Raw genomic sequence first — 9,559 nt, 5'->3', positions numbered from 1 at the left:
ATATATATATATATATATATATATATATATATATATATATATATATACCACATGTTGTAAGAAGACTAGTCATTGGATTAGGGTTTACCCTAATCCAGCATAACCTCATTTTAACTCACTTAACTTGATTTAACATTTAACATATTACCCAAGTTCCTATTTCACATAAGGGTCACATTCATAAGTATTTTGGCATTAAGACTTCATGTCTTTTTAGGGGGATGCAATTCAACCCCTAACATACGGTTATTATTTGTGCTATCTTCAAAATGAATTATAATTAAATTACAATGCTTTAAAAATATCTGCATGATACAGAATCTTTGACATTCTTTGTGAGTTGCTATGTAGTCTACGACATTGTCAATTTTTGAAATACTGCACTGAAGAGAAAATAAAATTAAAAAATTCCTTGCTAATTGTTCACCGAAGGGTTCCATAACAGACTAATAGGTTTATTTATTATGATGTTGATGTCTTCTCTATTATTACTACATTTTTTGTCTGCTTGATCTTTCAAAAACTGGGAAAAGTGTATTTAAAGCTCTCAATATAATGAAATTTGGCCAATTTCTAAGTGGAGTCATATCTACCTCTACCATAATTTATCTTTACATATATATGTACACATACACAGAAATATTACACAGACATCCACATATATGGATGTCTAAACTGTATTGTTCTTCCCCCTAATGTCTATTAGACAGTATCATCATCTTCATCATCATCATCATTATCAACATTTTGTAGAAACAGGGTTTAGTTTGTATTTACCTACATGTCTAAAGATTATTTGTTTGCAATTTTGTTTCTGTTTTGTTTTTTCTTATTCTGGCTCTTACATCTCCGAAATTACTCTCAGGTAATTTTTTTTTTTAAAGTGCATCGTATAGAATTATACTAGTGAGTTGTATTTTTCTAAATCAACATATTTTTTCTCAAGTAATACCATAAGAAAGTGATTACTAGTATCAGTTGTGTTGTTCATTTATTGTATGTCCTTCCTGATATGCTGTCCTGTACTTTCATAATCACTGAAAGGATTGTGTTGAAGTTCACAATTATAGTATGGATTTCTTTATTTCTCCTTTCAGCTGTATCAGATTTTGTTTAATGTACTTTAAAGCTTTGTTGTTTGGGGCATGCACATTTAGGATCATAACATTGTACTGATGAATTGTTACTTTTATCAGCATATGAAGTCCCTCTTTATCTCTAATTATTTTCTTTGTTCTGAAGTCTATATTTCATCATATATAGCCATCTCTGTCTTACTTTGTTTTTTTAAAGTAATACCTGGATGATGTATCATTTTCATCATCATTATTTTGCTTTCAATACAATATCCTTGTATTTGAAATGAGCTCTTGGTAGATGAAATATAGTTGGATCATGTTTTTTTTTTAATCTACCTTGCCAATCTGTATATTTTAATTGCTATATTTAGACCATTACATTCAATGTGATTATTAATATGCTAGGACTTAAATCTATCATTTTATTAGTTTTCTGTTTGTTTCTTCTAGCTCTCTGTTCTGTTTCCCTTTTATTGCCTTCCTGTGAGTTACTTGAGTTTTTCTTGTAGAATTCTATGTTGATTTATTTATAGTATTTTTTGAGTATATTGTTTTATATAGTTTTCTTAGTGGTTCCTGTGGTTATTACAATAGACAGAAATTATCACAATCTACTGATATCAGCATTTTACAACTTAGAGTGAAGTGCAGAAACCTTATTTACATTCAGATACCTTTATTATTCCTACTTTATTTCTTGCACAAGGGCCATGCTAATCTTCTCCGTATCGTTCCAGTGTTAGTATATGTGCTGCTGAAGCAAGCACTATTATTCTCACTTTTAAAATATAGTTGCCTTAAGTATTTCCTCTGTCTAGATCTGAGGCATTCTTTTTATTTAAAGATTTTATTTATTTGAGAGAGAGCGCACAAGCAGGGGAAGGCGCAGAGGGAGAGGGACAAGCACACTTCCCGAGGGGGTCCAGGCAGGGCTCAATCCCAGGACTCTGAGATCATGACCTGAGCCGAAGTCAGATACTTAACTGACTGAGCCACCCAGGCGCCCCTGAGGTATTCCTATTTTTTAATGGGTAGTCTTACCATTGAGGTGCAATGTGAGGATTGGGGACATACGCATTTTCAGCTTCCTGATGGTTCCAGTTGACTCTGCCTTAGCACTGACTCACACTGCCTGGCTGTAGATAGGTAGATTGGAATTTCTTTGGTTTCCCTGACATTTTCCCCCCAAAAGTGAGACACCACATGCACCAATTCATTGCCTCCAAGTGGATGTAAGATCAGCTTGCCACTGGGTCTGACAACAGTAAGGGGGTAAGGAGGTGATAACTCATACTGCCATGTGCTGTAGTGTGGGCAGGCAGGCTCAGCTTTCAGCTGGGCACTACAGAAATGGCAGGAGAGGTGAGATGTTGTCTAGCCCCAGCCCACTCTGCCTTGTTCAGTTTCACTGATATTAAACATAAAATAATAATTTTTGAGAAAAAAAATCTCAGATAACTACAGCTAGTCTAACAGTTCTTTGACTTAACACCAAAATAATGGTTGATAAAAAGAAAATTGACAAATTGTTCCTCATCAAAATTTAAAACTGTTAACCTGTAAAAGACCCTGTGAAGAGAAAGAAAAGACAAGCTACATACTAAGAGAAAACATTTGCAATCTGTATATCCAACAAAGGGTTTCTATCTAAAATATGTAACAGTATCTCAAAACTCAGTTGTTAAAAAATCCAATTAGAGGGCGCCTGGGTGGCTCAGTTGGTTGGGCGACTGCCTTCAGCTCAGGTCATGATCCTGGAGTCCCGGGATCGAGTCCTGCATCGGGCTCCCTGCTCGGCAGGGAGTCTGCTTCTCCCTCTGACCCTCCTCCCTCTCATGCTCTCTGTCTCTCATTCTCTCTGTCTCAAATAAATAAATAAAATCTTTAAAAAAAAATCCAATTAGAAAATGATCAAAAGACATGAATAGCAGTTCACCAAAAAGGACATATGGATGGCAAATAAGCATGTGAAAAGGTGTTCATTATGTAAATAAACATTTAAACCACAATGAAATATCACTGCATAACCAATCAGAATGGATAAAGTAAGAAATAGGGATAGCACCAAATGCTGGTAAAGATGTATAGAAACTGGATTACTGCTGCAGTGCTTGTGAGAATGTTATATGAAGCCATAATAGTAGATGACTTCACCAAATAAGAAAATATAGCATTAGAACTGTTCATATGTTTTGAAGATCTTCGTGTTAAATGGTTGAGTAAACGAAGATGAAAAATGACCAAACTAAATGAAACACAGCAGTGAATGAGGTAGCAGAAATACCAGGATAGTATAATGTCAAAAGACAAAAACTGAAAGTGTCTTAAGAAGGAGCAGTCAAGGGGCACCAGGGTGGCTCAGTCAGTTAAGCATCGGACTCTTGATTTTGGCTCAGGTCATGATCTCAAGGTCATGAGATTGAGCCTTCCATTTGGCTCCATCGCTCAGTGGGGAGTCTGCTTGAGATTCTCTCTCCCTCTTCCTTGGTCCCTCCCCCCCAACCTGCTTGTGCTCCCCCCCAAAATAAATAAATAAATAAATAAATAAATAAATAAATAAATAAATAAAATAAAAATCATTAAAAAAAGAAGGAGGGGTCAACTTTTAAGTGGTCAATGTTTATGAAAAATACAATTTAGAAATTATGTGCTATGAATTGGTTATGTTGTCCTATAAATTATTAATGTTAACAGAAGATTTTTGTTGGAATGATGAGGGTGGATTCAAGAATCATTAAAAGATGATAAAATTTAGAAGACTAATTAACCAAACTTTTTAAAATATATACATGTGTGAAGGTAAGTTGTACAGTTAAAAATTGTGGTATATACATACAATGGAATATTATGCAGCCATCAAAAAAATGAAATCTTGCATTTGCAATGACGTGGATGGAACTAGAAGGTATTATGCTAAGGGAAATAAGTCAATCAGAGAAAGGCAATTATCATATGATCTCACTGATATGAGGAATTTGAGAAACAAGACAGAGGATCATAGAGGAAGGGAGGGAAAAATGAAACAAGACGAAACCAGAGAGGGAGACAAACCATAAGAGACTCTTAATCTCAGGAAACAAACTGAGGGTTGCTGGAGTGGAGGGGGGTGGGAGGGATGGGGTGGCTGGGTGATGGACATTGGAGAGGGTATGTGCTATGGTGAGCACTGTGAATTGTGTAAGACTGTTGAATCATAGACCTGTACCCCTGAAACAAATAATTCATCATATGTTAATAAAAAAAAAAAGAAAGAAAAATTGTGGTAGAATGGAAAATACAGTAAATGAATTTTTTATTGTTAATTTTGATTAGTCACTTTTAGGTTCTGTTCTGTTGTTTTAAATGAGTCCTAATAAAATGTGAAGATGATTTTGAGAAGGATCAGGGAGGGGAACTAAAAGATACAGAAAATGAAACATTTCTTTCATTTGAACATGAGGGAGAAGGAAAACATAAGGGAAAGAGAAAAGATTGGCTTTATAGATTTAGTCATGGGAAGCAAAATGATTCTTTCTCTCAATGGTTTATATTTCCTAAAAATAGATGGTGAGCTTATCTGCAGAGTGAACATGAGGAAAAACAAAGAATCCATGCCTGTGTGGAGACTTCAGGATCTCAGAAGCACTAACATGACTAGCACTGTGCTGGCACCTTAAATGACTAGTTGAGAACAACCTTAAGTTTATAGAGGTACTTACAGTTGTCAAGAACAGTGAAATATATGAAATTTTACTCCACTTTCTCACTGACAAGTTAGCCAGCTGCATTTTCAGAGATGACAGTAGAAAACCTGAGAAACTTGTGTTGTAGACAATAGACAGTTTTATTAATCATAGTACAGTAATGGTCAGAATACCATAGTTGCACCTGTTTTCACGCACTCCAGTCCCACAGGGTGATGCATAGAGATACCTGATACCTGATACCTGCTCCTGCAGGGGGTTGAATTAAAGGGAAGGAACCATGTGCTTTGGGGAGATGATTCTTTCATCATAGGTAATTAGCCTGACCTTTGCCCAGGGTATCTTTGTTACACTAGACAAACATACAAACCGGCTTGGGTTTGGAGTGGGACCCTGTCTCTTACTTTGCAATACTGTCTGCTACTTAACTATCCTTGTAAAGATAGTCTGGAAAAAAGAAAGTCACTGCCTCTACTGACAGGCTTGGAGATACATGAAGGCTTATGCTTGCAACTCAGCCAAATGAACTCCCAGTGCTTTTAGCTTACTGCTTTACATGGTCAAAGCTTTTTTAAACTTGTATCTAAAAAGGATGTATTCCTCTGTAAGAATTGTAAAATTTTAGTTAAAATCTTGGGTGTGTATATGGTACTTTTTAAAAATTTTACCCAATTGTTGCAATCATTTCTTTCCTCCCCACCCTTTCTGTGCTTTCCCGTTTTATGGTCTTTGCTTGTGAGCTTTTGTCTTGGCTGGGTGAACTGTGTTAGACAATGGATTTGAGCAGATGGGACCTTTGCCATTTTCAAACAGAAACTATGAGTGCATTTAAGAGTTTGGGTGGGGGGCACTCTTGCTTGGTCTTTTTCTACAATAGCATGTCCCACATGGTAATTCCCTTTCAGCCTAGATTATGAAATGAAAATGAGAAGAGAGGGCGCCTGGGTGGCTCAGATGGTTTTAAGCGTCTGCCTTTGGCTCAGGTCATGATCCCAGAGTCCTGGGATCGAGTCCCGCATCGGGCTCCCTGCTCCGCGGGAAGTCTGCTTCTCCCTCTGCCTCTCTCTCTCTCTCTCATGAATAAATAAATAAAATCTTTAAAAAAAAAATGAGAAGAGAAAAAAAGGTTCGCCTGGATCAGCAAAATGAGGTCAAACTCAGTCCAGTGGAACCAGGTTGAGCCCCATAAGGCTGAGCCACTCCTTCCCAGGCCCAAGCTCAGGACAGCTTTTCAGAGTCACAGTTCTTCCACTGTACTCATAAGTCTGAAGTGGAAAAACAAAACAAAACAAAATTGTTTTAAAGCACTGAGATAAGATTGTTTTTTGTATGGCATCAATTAGTGAAAGTTAATATAGGGTTCATAAACTCATTTGGAAAAAGTTATACTTCAGAGTTGTGTTAATCAAGTTCAAAGGTGTATCAGATATAATTCTGTAATTGTTGGGGAAAATATCATTGATAAGAATTATGAAATCTAAGATTTAGTCCTTGCCTTCCTATTGATACACAATGAACTTGAGAAAGCCAGTTAATTTCTAAAATTCAAGTTTTTCATTTAAGATAAAAGGGAGTTGGAAAACTGATCTGTTTCATCTCATTTTAAAATTCCCTGATTGACTTTGGTTCTCTTTATTGAAAATATCGTATTAAATATAGACTTTATCAAGGACTGTGAAAGTTGGAGTATTTTACCCTACTTAAAAGATAACAAGGTAGTCCATTACAATTTTGTGGATGGTGGCAGAATGCAAGAGATTTGGGATAGAAACAAGGGATAGTTCATTTCTCTTGCACCTCTTACGTGAGGTGAAGAGAGTAAACTGACGCTTAGAACACCTGATTTTTCTTTTTTTAAATAATCATCAGTAAGTATGTCTCTCTGGAGGGAGATCTTATTTTGATCTTCAGAGGCTTTCACTCTACAAATATCATTGGAAAAATAGTGCAGAAAAAGGCAGTCAGTGACTCTGCTCACAAGACATGCAAAAATGCAAGAGACTCTTAGAGAACTGCTTTAGAAAAAAATATTCATGGTATAATGTTACTGTGTTAGTACATAGAATAATTTTAATTAGTACAAATTACATGGAATAACTTCCAATGTAAACTAGCGTCAGAATTTGTATTGTATAAAATATTGCATGCTGTAGTATTGGAAATTTACTATTTATTTCAATTTTGCCTGTTTTAATTGTTAGTGAGTGCCTATTATGCCCTCAGCATTTCAAGGAGCACACAGTGAATATATGATATAGAGCAAATTCTGTTAAAAGGTTTTTTTAAAAAGTGCCCTGAACATCATATTGAGGAAACTGCAATCAAGTGTCAAACACATTGTCCAAGTTTGTGCTAAGGAAACACAGTATTAAAAAAAAAAAAAAAAAGACACAGTGGCTTTGGGTAACTAGAAGGGTTTTCATTACAAAGAGGGGAGTTAAGAGAAACAATGTGACAAGGGTCTACACAGAAGATGTTTTCAGAGCAGTGCCTGAAACTATTCTAGGTGCTAACATGATATGGACCAGCAAATCGGTTTAGTATTACTAAATGTGTATTGGTGAGTATTAGTAATTAAGTTCCACAGTAACCCTTTGAAGTAGGCATTTTGAAGAATTATTATGATTCCTATTTTTTTATTTTATTATGTTATGTTAATCACCATACATTACATCATTAGTTTTTGATGTAGTGTTCCATGATTCATTGTTTGCGTATAACACCCAGTGCTCCATTCAGTACGTGCCCTCTTTAATACCCATCACCAGGCTAACCCATCCCCCCACCCCCCTCTCCTCTAAAACCCTCAGTTTGTTTCTCAGAGTCCATAGTCTCTCATGGTTCATCTCCCCCTCCGATTTCCCCCTTTCATTTTTCCCTTCCTGCTATCTTCTTCTTTTTTTTTTTTTTTTAACATATAATATATTGTTTCAGGGGTACAGGTCTGTGATTCATCAGTCTTACACAATTCACAGCTCTCACCATAGCACATACCCTCCCCAGTGTCTATCACCCAGTCACCTCATCCCTCCCACCCCCCCCACCACTCCAGCAACCCTCAGTTTGTTTCCTGAGATTAAGAATTCCTCGTATCAGTGAGGTCATATGATACATGTCTTTCTCTGATTGACATATATGATTCCTATTTTTAATTGAGAAAATTGAAGTTGGAGACATGGAATGACTTATAAAGGATGATACAGCTGACAAACTGGAAGCAGGCCTTTAACTTATATTTACTAATTTCTACTCTTTTGTTCTTTTGAAACGGCCACATCCATTTCTGCTAATGAATAGGAAAATGTTACGAAGCCCTGCAAAATTAAAATTGTATATTTGATTATATATAATTAATTTTATCTAATACATGAGGATATCACCAGAATAAAAAGCAGATAACTGATTTTGCAGCCATGAATTAGGAAGATCTGGAGGTGATATTGTAAGATTGTGTGTGTGTGTGTGTGTATATATATATATATATATATATATATATATATAGTCATATAGTTACAGGTCCTATGTGTGTGTGCACGTGCATGTGTGTGTGTGTGATCTATATCTTCTTTTGGTTTTTAGTTTGTGTTATTTCAGCCATTCAAAATACACATATTGTTTGGTTTTATATCATAGTTGACATTTTATTTGCATTACATTTTGACTGGGATATATTTTATTTCACTGAAGGAGTAAGTTTATGTTAAGTATGTGGATTCGTGGTTATCTACTTATTTCATTGTTGAACACATTAAAATATACTGTCACTGAGAAAAAATAAGAATTTGTTTTTCTTAAATGGTTTCAAAGTGCTTTATTTTAGAATGTATTTGTTTTTGCATTTCAATTTAAACTCCACAGGATTTTTTTCTTTTTAATTTGATATACTATAAAGAAAATTGTGCATACCCCTGTAATTCAAGAGCTTCAGATGAAATCTGAGAAAACTAAGCCAGTGCTGTCAGAATTTAAGTTCTGTACTGTAAAAGGAAATAGTTTTCTTTCTCCCTTCTTTCTGTTTTCTTCCTTCCTCCTTTTTCTTTCACTTTTTTTGCTTTTTCTTTATTTCTTTAATATAGAATACATATTATTTCTTTAATATATAATTTATAATATTTATTCCATGTAATATATATTATACAATATATTATATAACTTGTGCAATATTTGTAGATCACATAACATATATTTATTTTTTTTAATATTCGATAGGGTAGACCAAAAATCTATGTTTTATGTGAGATTTATGCCTCAGTTATATTAAACAGATGTTTAAAGGGAGTAAAACCCAGGGCACCTGGATGGCTCAGTCAGTTAAGCATCAGACTCTTGATTTTGGCACAGGTCATGATCTCTGGGTCTTGAGATTGCCTGGTGTCAGGCTCTGCCCTGCGCTTGGACTCTGCTTGAGATTCTTTCTTTTTCCCTCTGTCCCTCCCTCTGCTTGCATACACACTCTCTCTTTCTCTCTCTCAAATAAATAAATCATTTTTTAAATAGATAAAGGGAGCAAAACCCATGTGCCATTTAACTTTGTGAATATATGAATTGCATTCATGGATTCATTGATAAAGGCTTCATTGTCATAAGAAAGTTTTGCTTATGTAATGTCAGTGTTCTATTTTGCAGTTATGAGTAACTATATGAAAGTTATTAAAATATTTTACACAACATATTCTCAGTAATAAATTTGCATCCAGTATTATGCACAATATATTTAATGCGCAAATTTTACACCTTGCTGAACTTACAGTATAAATGTGTGTCTTTTAATATTTTTACACATTTCCAGAATGTTTT

The 9,559-nt window shown here is 35.0% G+C and overlaps 1 non-coding gene across 1 annotated transcript; it reads right to left on the bottom strand.

The window, feature by feature from the left end:
- Positions 1–1,739: 1,739 nt before the first annotated feature.
- LOC123324440 lies at positions 1,740–1,846 on the bottom strand. Its single transcript, XR_006539812.1, has one exon. It is a non-coding gene; the product is annotated as a U6 spliceosomal RNA (small nuclear RNA).
- Positions 1,847–9,559: the final 7,713 nt, after the last annotated feature.

This window comes from Neomonachus schauinslandi, chromosome 3 (assembly GCF_002201575.2).
Source record: "Neomonachus schauinslandi chromosome 3, ASM220157v2, whole genome shotgun sequence".
In the NCBI taxonomy this organism is placed as follows: Eukaryota; Metazoa; Chordata; class Mammalia; order Carnivora; family Phocidae; genus Neomonachus; species Neomonachus schauinslandi.
Note: the sequence above shows the minus strand (reverse complement) of the source record. Positions and strands in the feature narration are given on the sequence as shown.